Source organism: Mercenaria mercenaria, unplaced genomic scaffold (assembly GCF_021730395.1).
Source record: "Mercenaria mercenaria strain notata unplaced genomic scaffold, MADL_Memer_1 contig_3937, whole genome shotgun sequence".
NCBI lineage: Eukaryota > Metazoa > Mollusca > Bivalvia > Venerida > Veneridae > Mercenaria > Mercenaria mercenaria.
In genome coordinates this window covers 47,384-67,271 of record NW_026462125.1, presented here as the reverse complement: position 1 = coordinate 67,271, position 19,888 = coordinate 47,384, and the positions used below count along the sequence as shown (strand labels likewise).

The 19,888-nt window shown below is 36.1% G+C and overlaps 1 long non-coding RNA gene across 1 annotated transcript in view; it reads left to right on the top strand.

Annotated features, from left to right (window-relative positions):
* The first annotated feature begins 334 nt into the window (after positions 1-334).
* The window catches only part of LOC128553553 (uncharacterized), a 54,148-nt gene continuing 34,594 nt past the window's right edge, over positions 335-19,888 (top strand). The window contains exons 1-3 of the long non-coding RNA XR_008369371.1: positions 335-367; positions 5,671-5,694; positions 14,519-14,542. This is a non-coding gene — a long non-coding RNA (uncharacterized LOC128553553). The remainder of the gene's footprint in view (positions 368-5,670; positions 5,695-14,518; positions 14,543-19,888) is intronic.

Here is a 19,888-nt window from a genome sequence, read left to right as displayed (position 1 = left end):
GATCAAAAACATATTTTTTTCATATTAGAAATAAAAATTGATTAAGAATAGGATCGTTCAAAAAAGCACATTGACAATTACATCTTGCGTATTTTTTTCATGTATTAGAGTAAGTTTTATTGTAAATAGAATTAGCATTTCAAATTATGCCATTTTGATGTTGTATTACTCCAGTAAGTCTCGAACGTGCAGGTGTAAGTGTAACATAGTGGTTTAAAATAACTCTTAACTCTTCTTTACATGTTTATGTCACTTAGACATGATCATCATAACCATATACACATAATCATAAATGTGATTATAAAGTTTGAATCTAACTGTATGCAATTAACTTTTTTTTCAGATGGCTGAAGAACGGCGTGTTCAGGTATGTATCATTATAGTTACTTGTGAGTAGAGAACGAAGATTTAAATGTAGTTAATTTTATTTTTGGTCAATAATGGACTTGTTTGAAATTTAATGTATGCTCATTTACACTTATATCTGTTTATCGAGATCGTATTGCGTGCTAGATTTCCACTGGAAGCATTTTTAAAACAGTCGTCATCCTATCTGTGCTTCCTGACCAAGAGTTATTTTAGCATAAGTATAAGTTCAATAAACATATATATTCAATATAATAACTGTTTTATTATACTTATCATATATTGGCATTAACAATTATATATTTAGCAGTGATTTATTAGGAATGCCACTATAAAATTATTGTTACCTTCCGTTTGCTTATCTCGGGTTGATTAGAAATAAATGAATTCAAACGCTACACATAATTTTAAAACATTTTACATCTACTAAATAGAAATGTAAAAACAGAAATAATATTAAAATAATAAGAAATTCTCAGCTTTCAACACACTTTTGTATGCAAGCGGATGCATAGTTAAAATATTGATAACGAACAATTTTACATACATATCTAAAAAGGATATGAATCTATGAAATTGACTTGTTAGCTACTTAAACACATCTGTAATATAATGATTACGGTTTTACCAAGAGTGAAAAACATGTGATATATATAACCCATTTCAGCAAAATTCAACAGTTCATCATGTAGATTTTCAGTGCTAAACATTTACCTGTACCATACAAAAGAATAAAAAAGCCAACGAAAATAAAGTTTTAAAGCTAAAAAGAACCCAAAACGAAAGGACAGTTAAAAATAGTGATCCAAACTAGGTTACAACAGTTACTGACGACGGATGGATTTCAAATCCGGAACTCTAACCTTTGTGCTAACGTAACGTAGACATACTAGTATGTGCTATGGTAATTTCGTATTATTGAACGCTTAAAGGTGTTAATGCCGGTCCACGCACGAATGATGTAATATGTTTGAAATGAATTGTATTAATTGAATAACATGCATACATATTTGAAAATACACCTATCATTTTCAGTTTTTTTTTAACTGAAAATCTGGACAAATCGAGCATGACAGGCTAAGTATCCGGTCAATAGACGCATAGATACAGTGCACTGTTTCGTATTTTTCCGTCGTCTGACAAATACATATGTCCTCTGGTGTAATGATATGATACGTTTTTGCATGTACTATGTATAGGATATAAGCCTCAAATATTCTTAAATTAAATTCGCTTTCTGATTCACTTAACCGCATTTGATAACAATTACTATATGATTATGAAATACCCTGTAGATCCTCATGACAAATTTTAGCACGTTTTTCTCCTAATGCACGATTGCGTTTTTCTCGTGTTTCTCTTGTTTCTCGCTTTCGTAATACAGGACTTTAGTTAGCTCGGGATTCTCTTGATGCTTTTAATTGTGTTAACATGCACGGAATAAACAGTAGTATTCTCACGAATGGCGGCGGTAATGAAAAGAAATTTTGTGACATTTTGGAAACAAATACTGGATTTATTTTAATTTATGTCAAGAGTAAAGTGCTTGTGTTCTTTTTGTGTAAGCGTGTACAAGGAAACGTTCTAGGTGTTAAAATTTACAAGGGTATGGCAGATGAGGATAATATTTCACTGAAAGCGTAGTTGGAATCGGACAGCTGGAGAACATGTGCACTGCATGAGAAATTGGGCGATTTGTTTACATGCCTGGCAATATACTGTTGTTGTGATTTGTTAGTTCAATGACAGTTTTTGTTGGGTTGTACATAAATTTACCCCAAAATCTTCAAATATAGTGCAAAAAGACTTACAGAACACACAATTTTGATATATTATCGGATACAGCTAATGGTAAGTCAAAACCCTTTTAAACTTGTGATATTATTTTCGTTCCTGTTAACTGGTTAATATACGGCGCAAGGCGGCAAGACGGAAACTGAAAACTAAGGAAAACTTGCTTTAAATATGAATTTTATTTGTGCACCCAAAACTACTCCTACTTAACAGTGCTTAAGTTATTATCACAACAGATGACGGTGCCTGAGGCACCCAAAGTGAAATATATTTAGTCCCTACTGGAGTACTGAAAAAAATATTTGAGCCGCGCCATGTGAAAAACCAAACTACTGAAAATAGTGTGTTTGCGACCAGCATGGATCCAGACCAGCCTGCGCATCCGCGCAGTCTGGTCAAGATCCATGCTGGTCGCTTTCAAAGCCTATTGGAATTAGAGAAACTGTTAGAGAACAGTATGCGAATGCGCAGAGAATGCGCGCGCGGATACGCAGGCTGGTCTGGATCCATCCTGGTCGCAAAGCCACTATCTGACTATGTTGGTTTTCTCATGGCACGGCTCATTTGATATCATTCACCTTGAATTTATTAGATATTTTATCACTTAAATCTCAGTATTTCATCCGAAAATATAAAATGAAATTGTATATACGAGAACAAAATTTAAAAACAACAAGTCAAAACTAAGGTTCATGTAAGTACATATGTCCCGTATTTGCATTTTTTTCTAATAAGCAGTCTCACAGACTGAACAAATGTGAGCAAATGCTTCACACTGGCTCCGAACACAAGAAATGAAGGCACTCCATTATTTTATACGTGTTGTGCTGTAAACGTTTATATTTTGAAAGAAACACTCTTTTTGTAGTTTTTTTTTTTCAATACGGATAACGCCAAGGTTTTCAACGGAAAATTTAGGGTATTGGAAAAAATGTGTTTTCAGGATCCAGAATAGTCACTAAAGTTAATAAGCATTATGCTCAAATAAACATGAACTGTAAATTCCTATGGTTAATGCTAAAAGTCACTGTCAATACGCATTTGCTGGCGTTTAAATGAACATTTAGAAACGTGTAAGCATTCAGTTAGTTTTTTTTTCTATGCACAGATGCACGAATAAATTCGGAAAACGTGGATTGTGACGTAACAAAAGAGTGGCTATGTATGAGGATGCAATTATTAACTTAACTTTCGTAAACTGTAAATTATTAGTATTGTTTTTATGCTCTTCGAAGGGCGAGCATAGTTGTCACTTAGTCCGCTTGTCGGCCCGTCCGTCTATCTGGAATATAACTTGAAAATTATTAACGGCATTTTATTGAAATTTCACATAATTATAGAGGTCATTAAGATAAAGAGCATTGTCGAAGAACCATAACTGTACCTTACCTACCTTTTGAATTATCTCCCTTTCATACACAAAATAAGGCTTATTAATGACATTTCATTGAAACTTCACGAAATGATGGAGACCATTGACGGAAATATCAGTGTCAAAGAACCATAACTCTACCTAGGTTTTAAATCATCTTAATTTTTATACAAATAAAGCTTGTTCGGAGCTTTACTTTCATAAAGTATTAACGGTATTTCATTGACACTTGACAAAAATGATAGAGGCCATTGATGGGAATTGCAGTTTCAAAGAACCTTAACTCTACCTTACCTGGTTTTTGAATTATCTCCCTCAAGCACATGCACTGGGGAGCATCATTCGGTTTTACCGATTCCTTGTTGCAACTGAAATACTATCAAAAAGGTAGTTAAACGTAAAAAAGCACTACCGAATTATTATGGTTGATTTGTACTGTATTTAGTCTTTAAAGTTTCTAAGTTAATGCAACCGTTTTGTTACATGTAGAGAACTTGAGTTTGTATGACTAGAAGGCCCTCCCTCGTCTCGAAATCTAGGAATTTACCACAGTACAGCCTCAAAGAACTATCATGACTGGTCTTATAAAACAGCTTTTTAGCAGAAAGGAATAAATTCTTGCACAATTTTTAAAACTGGAAACGTAAACAATATTGACGAAATTGTTGCTCCAGCAAGTTGTCGTTTAGGAAGTAAAACTACGTCGATGCATGCAGAAAAAAAATGTATAAAGTTATTTTTAAAATTTTGCGATTTTTTCCATATTTATTAGGCATATATACATACAACTTAGTTTTTATATTAATTTCCATTTTATTATCAGTTCTTTGTTAAAATATTAGACTGCTTTCATTTGGTTTCACTATCTTTATATGGAATTGCCAATTGCTAAATACTGGACTTCACGAGTACATTGATTCTGAATATTAATCGTTTTTCTCGTGCAGTTCAATACTAAACTGAACAGTCCAATATTAAAATATTGGACTCCACGTGGGAAATATTGTACTGCGTTCCACTGAAAGCAGTCCAATATTAAAAATACAGTACTGCAAGTACAAAGGATTGACGTCATGATAATGTTTTAAGTTGTATTCTGCATAGCGACATGGGAAAGTGTGTGTACTTGCATGTCTTTAACTTTGACGTTAACGTAGTTAACTTTATTGCCTGACATTACGGTTTTGGTCATTTACATCAGACCGATTAACTTGTCAAATTCGATTATAAACACCTTTCATATTGTTTCCATCCATTTTAACGTTTATTATTGACATGTTTGTTGTCTCCCTTATTTTTTAAAGGAATATGATGGCATAGAAATGGGCTTCATCCCGTCTGTCCTGTCCATAACTCTGTCATCCGTTATGAATTTTAAGACTACTTGGCACAAATGTTTCAAATAATAGGACGACGTTTTGGTGCTCACGAATCTGATCCCTATCTCCACGGTAAAGCTCATATTAAGAGGTCAAAAGTTAACGGGGTAGGTTCTTGACTCTGCAATTGATCAAGAGATTTTGAAAATACTTGTAACAATTATTTCAAATATTGACAAGATGTGTTGAGTTCAAGGTCGCACTAATGAACTGAACGATGATATATCATTTCTTTCTAGTCATCTATTTTGCATGGATGGATGTTCTAATAACCTGTCACAAACATACTTCATTCCAAAAATTATGTTCCCCATGTAAGACACAGGTCCCTAGCCCAAACGTCAAGATTACAATTGGCGATCAAAGATTAATAGGTTTTGTTGTCCGGTCTGTAACTTTTTTATGCTTGGATGTATATTCAAATAACATGGAACAAGAATTCACAAATACAAGATAAATGTGCCATGTGCATTACATACACTCTTTTCTCAAAGGTCAAGTTCAAAGGTACCCAAATTAGCTTTCCATTTTTATATTGGTAGCATTTCAACTGATGCCATTTGATGTTGTTATTATTCTAGTAAGTCGCGAACCTGCATATGTAAGTGTAATAGACTGATTAACACGAACTCTACGGCTATTCTGTTTGCTTTATCTCGTTCTACTCGTGACTCTTTATGTCACATCGTAATTATGTATATAATCAATAAATGCAATTTAGTTTGAATCCAGCTATATGCAAAATTTAACATTTTTCAGATGGAAAGAGAAAAACATGCTAAGGTATGTATCATAATAGTTACTTGACAGTAAAGAACAAAGTTTCAAATGTGGTTAATCATATTTTTGTCAATAATGGATTACATTGAAACTGTAACATAGTTTCATATTTTATTTTAGTATCACCAATGTACAATAAACATGGAATAAAAACATGTTCTCATGTTAAAACATGAAATATGTAGAATTTACATATAACACGAGTACATTGCTATTCATAAATGAATTACAAGAGACTTTTCATAATTACTCATTGACATCTACTAGCTTTGTGACTAGCAGTCACAATTGTTATCATAGATATCCTTATAACTAGATTATTATTGCTTAATCCAAGATTTAAATACTGCATTTAAATGCTTTGAATAAGACACTGAGAATAGAAAACGGGCACAAATGCGCACTGTCAGAACAGTTGCGTAGAAATCAATTAATCTCTATGATCAGATCATAAAGGAATAGCATTCTAGGATTATTATTAAAATTTTATATGTCAAAGAAAGAAAAAAAGTGTTGTATTGAACCTATCATATATTTGCATTAACAATTATATAAGTAGCAGTGATTTATTAGAAATGCCACTATGTAAAATTATTGTTACCTTCCTTTAGCTTATCTCGGTTTATTAGAAATAAATGAATTGAAATGCTACACGTAGTTTCTAAACATTTTTGTTTGTTTTAACACTGTTCAGATATCCAAATATCTACTATTTAGAAATGTAAAACTAGAAATAATACTGAACTAGAAAAATAATTCTCAGCTTTTAATACACTTTCTTATTGAAGCGGATGCGTAATTACAAATATTGACAAACATAATAAGCCTCTTGCGTGCCCTAAATTAGATTTATATGCGCTTAAAGCATCAAATTACTCACACCAGATTTAGTTCTAACATAGGATATATTGAAACTGGTGCTAAATTGTCAATAGACAGTAATACTACAACAGCACTAAATAAATATCTGAACAGAACATAAAAAATAGATACATAATCACAAAATAGGCGTAATTTACATTCGGCCAAAGTCCAGATATATTCCATCAATGTTCACAACTCCTCAGTTTTGAGAATCAGCATATTGCTACGATACACAATAAATGTTTAATGATGGTTTCGTAGCCTATTAATATTTACCACACACACACTTTTAATGTGATCTAATAAAAACACTCAAAATCGTTTTGTTTTTTTTTTATAGTTGTGATAAAACACAAAAATAATCTATTGTTTCTGTTATTCCCATTTTTTATTCGAAAGTTTTCGCCAAAACACTTAACAGGAATACGAAGTACAGACCAAAGACAATCTCTGTTTCGGGGGGGGGGGGGGGGGGGGGGGGGGGGGGAGGAGGGTGTGTGTGTGGGAGGGCGGTCAGACCCAGAGGAAATTGACATTTTTCCTTTTGCGGACTCTAAATCCCCACCCTAGAGCAATGGCAATTTGTCACAATTTCTACAGTGGGAGATGACTTACATATCAAATGACCCGTAGATGGGCTTTCATTGACATCAATGGATTTATATAAGGTTATTGCCTTTTCACATACAATCATTAAAAGGTAATAAGTCAACCAGTTTTAATTCAATTTTGTACATTTCACATTTCACATGACAAAGTCATGAAATTGCCTCTGCCTCTTCTGCCTTCCAAACCTTGATATACTAACTGTGATACCTGAAACAGAGGTCATTTCCTTTTTTTGAAACTCTGTTGAAATTGTACACAAAGTCAATAAATGTTTAATATATATACATTTAAAGAAGAGCATTGCCTAATGGGGGCAGATGCTAACACTCGACAGTGTTTGCCCATAAAGGGCAAGGTCACCTGGGGGTCAAATTTAAGTAGGTCAATGTGAAGATCTTTCCCCAAGGGTTATTGTGTCCAAATGTCATTCAAATCTTTTAAAGTTTATATTCAATATGCCTCGAACTCGAGTGAGAGCTTATTATAAATAAAATATTTACAATAAAAAACGTAAAACGGCAACTTTATGACAACTAATCATAACTTTTACTAGTTGTTACCTTTTTGGGGCCGGGGGTGTGGGGGCGGGGCACCAGTCTAGAACAAAGACGTCACTGCGAGGCGCATAGCGCTAAGAGCGGGTAGGTATTTGAGGGGTCCTCTGTCCATATAACGGGGCGGGGATCACGGGTTCTCTCCCCTGGACTTTTTTAAATACAGGTTTGAAATGGTGGCCTCTGGTGCATTTATTGGTGGGGCACTCCCCTAATTATAGGATAGGAGGGTCAGGGGTCTCCCCTGAAATATTTGAAATACAGGCATGAAATGGTGGCCTCTGGTGCATTTTGAGGTAATGGAGAGGTTACTCCCCTCATTATAGGGATGTCAAGGCTCTCCCTTAGACATTTTTAAACACAGGTATGAAATGGTGGCCTCTGGTGCATTTTCTGGTGGTGCACTCCCTCATTATAGAGGGATCACAGGCCCGGATCCAAAAATGCAGGTATGAAATGGTGGCCTCATGGGGCATTTGTTGAGTACTCCCTTCATTCTAGGTGGTCAGGGGGGCTCTCACCTTGGAAATGTTTGAAATACAGGTATGAAATGGTGAGCTCTGATGCATTTCTTGGTCTAAATTTTTAGGTAATGGAGGGGTAACTCCCCTCTTTATGGGAGTTAGGGTCAGGGGGCTCTCCCCCTGGAAAATGTTAGAATATATGTATGAAATGGCGGCCTCTGCTGCGTTTCTGGGTCTAAATTTTGAGAGAATATTATTCCTTTACCAAAATAGTTGGGTGCATCTTTGATAAGTATAGGTCACTTCTCAGCTAACTGGGGGAGGGGTGGGGGGGGGGGGGGTACTCTCCTCCTGAAAATTTTTCTCTGGTGCATTTTGAGGTAATGGAGGGGTTACTCCCCTCATTATAGGGGGGGGGGGGGGGGTCATGGGTCTTTCCCCTGGAATGTTTTGAATACAGGTATTGAATTGTGGCCTCTAGAGCGTTTCTGGGTCTAAATTTTGAGAAAATATTATTCCTTTGCCAAAATAGTAGGGTGCATCTTTGATGAGTATAGGCTACTTCTCAGTCAACTGGGTGATGTGCCCCCTTGGCCCGGCCCTAGAGTCTAGAGGTCCGCTTAGAGGGATAACAATCTAATAATCTATTTAGTCCTGAGCAGGACACACTGAATATCCCGTCCTCAGATGCATAGCCACAAAGCACAGTTTCGTAGTCCGTAGTCGAACAAATACATCTGTGTTCTGTTGTAAAAATACGATACGTTTTTGCATGTACTATTTACATGTACTGCATTCTGCATAGGGACATGGGAAAGTATGTGTACTCGCATGTCTTAAACATTGACGTAGACGTTACTTTATTGCCTGACATTACGGTTTTGGTTCTTCAGACCGACTAACATTGCAAAATTCGATTGTGAACACCTTTCATATCGTTAAATTTACATCCATTTTGACGTTTATTATTCGACATTTTTTTAAAAAAAAGGCATTTAGATGGGGTCCATCCATCTGTGCGTCCGTCACATTTCGTGTCCCGTCCATAACTCCGTCATAAGTTATGAATTTAGAATTACTTAGCATAAATGTTTTAAATGATAGGACGACGTTTGGAACGCACAACTCTCTCTCCTATCTCCATGGTCAAGTTCACATGCAGAGGTCAAAAGTTAACAGGGTAAGTTCTTGGCTCTGCAATTGATCAGTGGATTTTGAAATAGTTATTCCAATACAATTATTTTCAATATTGAGACGATGTGTTGAGTTTAAGACCCAGACACTCTTATTTAGTTCAATTCTACACTTATGAACTTGTTTAAACATATTTTATTGCATACCAATTTAGAAAATATTTACATCTCAAATACAAAACTTAACAACGGTATATGCAAAAGGATTGGGTAACAAGTTCTCTCAATATTATTTAATACCCTCCCCTTAACAAATTTCACCTACCTGAGATTTGGCTACAAAATGTGTTATTCATAAAGCTATGCAAAAATTTATATTATTGAAGAGAAAAGAACAGAAAAAAAGGGGAAGAAAAGATAAAACGAAATCTAGTAAGATAAAGTACAACATACTGATCTTTTAATTATTGTTTTGTAGATTTCTTTGTTAGTCATGTTGTTGCAGAACTAGATATAGATAAATTGGGCACAAAATGCATTGTATTAATTCAATTCACAAAACACTTTGTATCCTTCATAAATTTTTGAAAACTTCTAAATATATTAATATTAATATTTGCTGATAAAGAAGAGTGTCCAAAAAGTAAAGTTTCTATGTTTTAAGGGTGGTAGTCCTTGGTTGACTGAAACATAACTATTCTTTGATTTAGAAAATAAGAACACTGAAAAAGATAGTACTCGCAATCTTCCGTATGATATCCACAATTGTAACTATAATCTGTGGCTAAATGATTTGTAAAAAGATGAAATTCAAGTTGCTGCATTTATTTCGAGAATGATAAATTAAGTACTTTCGTTCGCCAAAGGAATATATCTCCGGTACTACTGATGCTTTAAACCGTGTGATTAATAATCACGTTTTGAAAGCTGATAGGCTTTCTAATTGTCTCTGTTTCAATGGCTAATTCATTCCACAATGAAATAGAAGATGGAAAAAAAGAACTAGAAAATATTTTGTTACGTCTCCTTAAGATCTCATAATCCTCATTATTTCTTAAGTTATAAAGGTTTTTGTCATCAACTACATTAGGAAATAAATTACATAGGAAATCTGTAACCATATCATTTTTTATTTTATACATGAATAATTATTGCTGATATATTCGTCTTTCGGACAAAGATATCTTTCCGGATCGCGTTATTCCAGTTACAATTCTTGCTGCTTTGTTTGTTAGCTTTTTCAAGACTATTTTTTTTTCAAAGTTAGTACAATTATCCCATACGGCAGCTACAAATTCTAATAATAGTTAGACAAATTATATGTAAATTTGATTCAAAGCTTTCCTGCGCAATGAAAATTTCAGTTTGCGCATAATGCCTAGTATTTTTGAAGCAGGTATTTTCAATGTGTTTATGCCATTTTCCGTTGCTACTTAAAGTCTCACCAATATCTTTATGACCACTAACAAACTGGTATATTATCTAAAGTAAGATTGACATTATGCAGTCCATGGAATATGCCCTGGGAAAGCAAAAATACTACAAAATTTCTTTCCTTCTCACACCAAGGTAATAATTAGATTCTTACTGAGGGCATATGATTGCTAGCAATTAGCTTGATTATAAAGTCAGTACCACTGCAACTATACTAATTAATCGTATCTTATGTTATCACAGTATTTGTACAGGCTGCATTTCATTCTTTGTATGTATCAATAACCACAATCAGCGAAATGAAAAAGATTAGACTTTATATAAAAACACACGGCCAAATCTTTTTATATACAAAAATGTATAAACAATTTTGAGACTGAAAGATTATTTTCAAATTATTGCAAAGCGACAAGATATAATTTTTGGCTATATAAGTTGATTTTCTTTTACCTTGATTTTATACATAATGTTAATTATTCTGTAGTATTAACACAACGCACTTTTTAGTTAGCGAAATTCTGCAATGCATTTGACTTGCCTTGTCTGTTATTTTGTATTCTAAGACGAGGTTGTAAATGAATACAGTATTCTCGTAAATTTATTTAACGAGTTGCATGATTAATTGTACATTATTAAAATGCACACTCTGTATTGAGTTTGTAAGTATCAATCCTAATGTACATCATAAAGTACATCACTCTAAACCATTTAACTGGAGAATAATTAGAATATATTGTAGTACTCTTCGCAAAACTTACATAGCTTTTTTCATGATGTAGCAAAATATCATGTTAAACGATCTATTTACTTAAATATTTTGTGTAAATCATACGTAAAGACATATGAACAACAACATTTATACCCTGCTTTCTTTAATTGATATCATTACATTCTTTCATCAAATATATATATGAATGAAGAAATAACTTAACAATTATTTAAGCACTTTAAATTTGAAATGCCCTTGTTTACTATTGTATTCTGTTAGTGTGTGTATCAGTGAAATAATGTTTTCAGTTAACAAAAAGGGGAGCGGTGGTCTAGTGGATAAGGTGTCGGCCGCTCAATCCAAGGGTCGTGGGTTCGAGCCCCACTGGGGTCACGACCATGACTTTAAATGCCCTTGTTCACTATTGTATTCTGTTAGTGTGTGTATCAGTGAAATAATGTTTTCAATTAACGAAAAGGGAGCGGTGGTCTAGTGGATAAGGTGTGGGCCGCTCAATCCAGGTGTCGTGGGTTCGAGCCCCCCTTGGGTCACGACAATAATTTCTCATATGACACCAGTACTGGTTTTTCCAGGAAGCGGACTCGAGCTTTCATTGCAATCGAGCTAAAACAAATTTGTATAAATAAATAATGTTGAATATTTATGAAAGGTGACATATAGGTCCGGGTGTTTAAAATTTGTTATATTTTATATGTATATATCGATGCCATACACATGTCACATATCTTACTTTTAGCAATTAAAATGAAATTCTTATCAGAAATTCTTATCATTTTTCATTTTAAAAAATGTGTCTCCATATATAAACTATTCATGCATTTCATGCTTAAGTATACGTCGTTTCTTTTTCTAAGCATTAACCAATTGTTTTATGATAAAAATATATGTATAAATCATTTCTGTTGTAGATAAAACTTTGTTTCAATTTATTATTCATTGTTGATGATACTTTTATTATCATACTAAAATGGAAAAAAAAAATGTTTTTGAAAAAAAGAAAAATGTTTATCTAATTTTACTTATCTATATTAAACAAATAATTTTCTATTGCAAACTCATATAAAAGACATGTGTTCTCCTTATTATAAGCAATAAACAGATCATTATCTAATCATGCTTACCATCATGCTGATTTCTCTCTGCCACAGAGCGAAATGCATGTAATTATAATTATCTATTAAAGATGCTCGCCCTTGAGGTTACCTGGCTAAAAAGAGCGATATTTCGGGCAAATTCCGAGCAGTGTATGCAGCATTGCGTTTGACAAAAAAAGAATATAGGATTAAAATCTACAAGTCAAGAAAGCCAAGAAGCAATGAAAACGTCGTTGTTTAAAATACCTACTAAATCTGCAGTATTTGCTGTTGTACAAGCTAGAGAAGTATTGTCCGCAAATAGACGGGAAATACTCAATAAATTGTCAAATATATCATTTGCATAGATGATAAATAACAAAGGACATAACACTGACCCATGCAGAACTCCGACCGTCACAGTCTTGAAATCTGATAAAGACGTCCCAACAAAGACGTTCTGACAACGATTTGATATATAATTTTCTATCCAGTTAAAAACATTATTGTACAGATGATTCCATTTTCTTGTAATTTAAATAATAAACCTTTGTGCCAGACACGGTCGAATGACTTAGAAATATTACAGAATTCTATGCAAGTGTTCGGTTTCGAATCTAGTGATTGAGTAATTTGATGATATATGTCGATTAATTGATAAACTGTTGAATGACCTTTCAAAACACCTGACTGATACAATGTACGAATAAAGAAATTTATTTTCATGGAGATAGACCTTTTTTATAAGTATTTATTCACCGTTCTTTCCATGAGTTTACCGACACAACTTAGAATAGAGATGGGTCTATAATTGCAAACCGAATTAATATTGTTTTTCTTAAAAAGTGGCATTACCATGGCTTTTTTCCATATGAAAAAAAAATGCCTTCATTTAAAGACCTATTAAAGTTTAAATATAATGGTTTCGCTATCGATTATTTTTCAAAACTTTATGACTAATTTAATCTAAACCTGCTTTATTAACGACAAGATTAGATATTATATCTATGATATCGTTTTCTGTAATAATTATATTGGATAATGAATTTTCTGGGGTTTTTTTTCGAGTTTCTGAAGGGTTTACATTTCTATCATTAATACTCAAAATAGGTACGAAGTAATAATTAAGACATGTAGCTTTATCAACATCTGTAAAGTAAAGTTGTTCTGAATTGTCATCATTATCCGTTTTCAGTGGGGATACTATTTCCGATTTTTTTTTTCGTTTTTACTAAATAGCATAAGTGTTTCAAAAATTCTTGTGGATTATTTATCTTGGCCTCAGCAATATTGTCTTCAATATTACTAAAAACCTTCTCCTTTACAGACTTTTTGAGATTATTGAATTTGTTTATAAGTGATTTGAATTTGGTCCAATCTGTATTTTTTGGACTTTTGAGCGCTGTGGATCGTATGAACTAAAAGATGATATGTTATTTCTTTCTAGTCATTCACTTTATTTTGCATGAATGGATGTTCAAGTAAATTGGCACAAAAAGTCATCGGACCAAAATTATGTTTGCTATGTAAGACACAGACCCCTAGCCCAAGCGTCAAGAGAAAAAATGAATAGGTTTTATTGTCCGGTCTGCTTTTATGCGTGAATGTATATTCAGATAGTTTGGAATAAGAATTCACAATTACAAGATAATATGCCATGTGCATTCATAGACCCGTTTCTCAAAGGTCAAGTTCACATGTACCCAAGATAGCTTTCCCATGTTTTTGTTGGTAGCATTTCAATTGATGCCATTTTGATGTTGCTATTATTCTAGTAAGTCGCGAACCTGCAAGTGTAAGTGTAATATACTGATTACAACGAATTCTATCTATTCTGTTTGCATTCGTTAGTCTATTCTTCATTACATGTTTATGTCACTTAGACAGAAACATCGTTATAATATATACATAATCAAAAACTGCGATTTAGTTTGAATCCAGCTATATAGAATTAACTTTTTTTCAGAGGAAAGAAGAAAAACGTGCTAGGGTATGTATCATAATAGTTGCTTGACAGTAAAGAACGATTTTTCAAATGTGGTTAATCTTATTTTTGGTCAATAATAGATTACATTTAAACTGTAACATAGTTTCATATTTTATTTTAAACTCATCAATGTACAATATACATGGAATAAAAACATGTTTTCATGTGAAAACATGTTCTTCGTAGGTTTTACATATAACTCAAGTACATTGCCATTCATGAATGAATTACAAGAACTTTTAATAACTAGTTATTGACATCTACTAACTATGTGAATGACAGCTACTTTTGTTATCCTAGAATACTTTGAATAAGATACTGAAATAGAAAACGGGCACAAATTTGCCTTGGCAAAAAAGTGTTGTAAAAGCAATTATCCCCTATGATCAGACCATAAAGGAACTGATTAGCAATAGCATTTTAGGATTATCATAAAAAATATATATCAAACAAAGTAAAAGACGGTACAATATATAGTTTAAGCGATATCTTATATTCTGTCAAAGAGAGTAAAAGATGACCGTTCATTATCTACATAGTTTGAAAGATGTTTCTTTTAAAATATTAAAACAGGCTCTAGCATTATCTCTTATCAATAATGGGTTGGAAAATATTTCCTTTATCTGATCTTGTTTTAACTTAATACCAAAATTTGGATTTATAAAACAGGCTTTGCTAAACAAGTCAACTCTAACATTGTAGTACATGTGGCAATCCAAAAGTAGTGGGTTCCTCACATCCATAGCGGAAGACTTTGGGGAAAGAACTGATATTGCATTTCCCCCATATGCTTGGTACAACACCATTAACAAAACATACATTAAACAATGAATGCATAAATTATACTGATGCATCATTTTGTAAAGCCTCAGTGAGAATAGTGTATATACTGTGTGGCATTGGTCTGTTGATGCCTCAAGTGTGGTTTGCTGTGTTGTGTGCTTGTCACCTTCCGCTTTCATCCTCCACCGCTGGCTAGCTTTCTGGTGAACAAGGAGCCGAGTGCGTAAGTCTTCCCTGCCAGTACATAGCCTCTCTGCAGACAAGCCCTTTTGCAGTGCCTCCCAGTTGGCACCACACTGAGCTGAGCACCTTGCGGCCTCAGGCAGAACTGCAGGGGACTCGGAGGAGGTCTGCCCCCACACAAGTGTCATGCCAGGCCCACCGGTATGTGGACGCGCCCTGATGCCTATGAACAGACCCCAGCTATGGGACAAATAGCCCCTGTGTTCCCAGGGTAGGGTATAAACTCGGAACTAAGGGTGAGGTAAGCCCGACAGAAACATAGAGAGTTGAAGACAGAGGTGCTGGGCCATTGGCACTTTCTTAACGAACCACAGCACCATGCAGTATCACTATGACTACACAGCCATCCGGTATTCAACAATGTGGTGCTGAATATCTGAGGGGATTCAGTGCCGGGATCTGAGCCTCGACAGAGTCCACCCACAGCTACTGGGGGTCCCTCCTTCAATCCACAACATGCAAAGAGGAACATACCTAAGGAGAAGAACCAATCCGCATCAGCCTTTCAGGTTGATGCATTGGAATGCGGAGGATGTCTTCAGCAAGAAAGCTGAACTTGAGTATATCCTCCGTGAGAAAAACATCAATGTATGTTGCATTCAAGAAACTCACCTACAGCCATAGAAATCCTTCAAAGTCAGATGATACCAGTGTTTTTGCTGTGACAGAATTTGCAGACTAAAAGGAGGCATCATGACATTGGTCAGGACCAACATCAGCACTGTCCAGACCAACACGCATATGGATGACTCCGAGTTCCAAGTTTTGAACCTTAGAAAGAACGAGTTCAACTTAAAACTTGTGATATTTTATTCTCCAAGTGACAAAGATCTGTCCCTTGACAAAATTACAACTGATGAAACCAGGTTCATCATTGTAGGAGACTTTAACCGTTACTCACAAAGCTGGGGATATGACCACCTGGATAAACGTGGAGAGGAGGTGGAGAGGAGGTGGAGACCTGGCAAGATGATAACAAGGTAAACCTCATCACCACGCCAGATGATCCCTTAATTTTTTACTCCAGAAGCTGGCGAACAATATCAACCCCTGATCTTGCTTTATGTACTAATGACATATATGGACATGTCAAGCGGGAAGGCGATGGACAACTAGGAGGTAGCGACCATCGCCCTTGTCCATCTTACTACGGACCGTATAGCCTCTACTTTACCTAACATCCCCAGATGGAACTACAAGAAGGTCAGATGAACCTTTTACAAAAGTCTGAGTGATGAGCTCTGTAAAGACATCAGAGTGGAAGGTAGAGACATCAACCGGGTTGTCAAAGACTTAAACGCCAGTATACTAAAGGCTGCTTACAGCGCCATTCCAATGGAAGCAAGAAAGGACTATAAGCCCTACTGGAGTGATGAGTTGGAGAATCTACAGGCAAAGTTATCAGCAGCCAGGGAGGAAGCAGGAAACAATCCCTCACAAGAAAGTAACCTCTCTCTACAGCGAGCCAAGGCAAAATTCCTCAGGCGCAAACGGGAAGCACAGAGGAAGAGCTGGAGAAACAAAACAGCCTCGCTCAACCTAGAGCAAGATGGCCAAAAGCTGTAGAGATTGACGAGACAGCTGACTGATGAAGATACAGGAAGATGCTCAGTACCTTTAGAAGAGAATGGTGAACTGTTGACGGGTAAACAAGCGGCAAACACTTTTGCCTATAACTGCAAAGATGTTTCCAACATCCCCATCAACAGGGAACGGCAAAGAGAAGCCCGAAGAGAAAAAAAAGGGAAAGGCAGACGGGTCAAGTGACACCAGAATGCATGAAACAGAGTCTTAAACTGCATGAGCTACGGGAAGCTCTTAGGCAGTTAAAGACAAAGAAGTCTTTTGGACCAGATGGAGTCACAAATAAAATGCTGACCCATCTAGGCACTGCAGCAATTTGCAAACTCCTGGAAATTTACAACTACAGATGGGCACACGGACTGCTTCCACAGATATGGAAAGAGGCAGTCATGATCCCAATCCACAAGAAAGGGAAGGATCCAAAGAAGGATGCAAGCTATCGCCCAATCAGCCTAACCAGCCGTATTGGAAAGACTATGGAGAGGATTGTGATTGCACGCCTGAAGTGGTACATAGAGACTAACAAACTATTCGCAACGCAACAAGCTGGCTTCAGACAATTCCACTCCACTGAGGACCAGACCACTTATCTATTGCAAGAGATAGAGGACGCCTTCCAAGAGCAGAAATTCGTGCTTATAGCATGGATTGATCTGCAGAGAGCGTTTGACAAAGTCTGGACTCCTCGTCCAATGATGAGGAATGGAGTAGGAGGGCACAGCTGGGGTGGGATTAAGTCATACCTCTACAAGGAGAGCAAGAGTCAGTTTTTGAACATGCCAGCAGTAGGAAGGTCCTGTTGTGTCATGTGTCCCACAAGGCGGAGTCTTATCCCCTACACTCTTTCTGCTCTTCATCAATGATCTGGTGTCTGAACTACCGAAAGGAGTTAAGGCTGCACTCTACGCTGACGATCTGGTGTAATGGTGTAAGGAAGAAATATGCCACTACAGCAACATACAGGATGCAAGAAGCCATCAACAAAACTTTCAGCTTGGCTGAAGATTAGTGTGAATCGATCAATACAGAGAAATCGTCCACCACACTATTCTCCCTTTCGTCAAAGCAGAGGGCGGGTAAAAACAAGATGGGAAATACTTCGCTGATTTAAGCAGACGAGGCAAAATACCTTGGAGTGACCTTTAACAAATGGCTAACCTGGAAGCCCAACATTAGTCAAGCAGAAGGGAAGGCTCGTAAGAAGCTTGCCATGACGCGCAAACTTGCTGGAATGACGTGGGGAGCAAATGAACAAATTCTCAAGACAGTATATCAGGGAACAGTGAGACCCCATTTAGAGTATAGCACAACTGCCTGGTCCACTACTGCCAAAATCAACCAATAGGCTCTGAACAAGGTTCAGAACCAAGCACAGCGGATCATGACAGGTGCTAAAATGTCTACACCAATCTCCTTCATGAAGAAGCTAACAGGCACACAGCCGTTACAAGACAGGAGACATGCAAAGGTCCTGCTTCAAGCAGAGAAGTTCAGGTCTTTTTCAAGACCATCCCATAAAAGCCAAGCTAGATGGCTACCCCAAATATCGGCTCAAACGTAGCAGCTTCGTTCATGAGGCAAAGAAATTCAACCGAGAGTTCAAAACTGAGCTGAACATACCAACGACTCCCCTGGGTACTAGTAAGTAATGAACCCATTATTAACTAGCTAGCGAATGATCTGTCCTCAGTGACTGTGAGATTTACTGTTCCTCGTCTTGACCGCGGGAAGCAAGAGGATGAAGGCATTCCGAAGAGCCTCACACTTGCTGCGATCAATGAAGACTATCCTCCGGAATCATGGACTCATGTCTATACAGACGGATCAGCCATATGCACCGACAAAGATGGAGGAGCAGGAGTTTTCATTCAAAACCCATCTGGCAAGAGAGAAACACTACATGCATCCACAGGAAAACACTGCAGCAATTACAAGGCAGAGACTGAAGCACTCATGAAGGCGTCTCAATGGTTGAAAACTTGGCAGAAGAAAGCTCCTACGTCGTCTTTCTCACAGATGCACTGTCTGTCATGGAAGCTCTGATCAACAATTAAACTCCGCAGCTAGCCTGAGTATAACCTGCGAAGAAGCACTTCAGTGCATTCCATTCCATTGTGGACTTGCAGGCAATGAAGAGGCAGACAAACTGGCTAAGCTAGGAGCTCAGAATAAACAACAAAACCTGTGAGTTACAAGGAGAAAGTCAGATACTGATGGTCAGCTTCCGCTCAGGGCACAACAAGCTCAATGCCCACATGTACAAGAAATACAAACTGGCATCATCGCCAACTTGTTCATGTGGTGAAGAAGATCAGACTGCGGAGCATACACTTCAGAGATATTAAAAGCATGACCAGAAGCGAGCTGCGACTTGGCCAATAGATACCTCAATCCACAAGAAACTGTATGGAGGCATTAAGGATCTGCGGCAAACCACAAGTTTCATCGAGGGTACTGGTCTGACAGTGTAGTCGCGAACGAGAATAAGAAGAGGAAGAAATGTATATACCAGAGGATTTTCCTTTCTTCATGTCATCAATGACCTGTTTCACTTCAAAAATAGAAACACTACGGTTAAATTTATGTTCATCATCATAAAAATTACTTCTTACATCTCTTTGTTCTGCACCATTATAATCAACATTATTGTACAATGAACTTAACTCTGTTTTTCTTCTATCAAGAACGTCTTGAATATTATTTGCGATATTACCCCCTGCCGGTTTGCAATCAAAATAA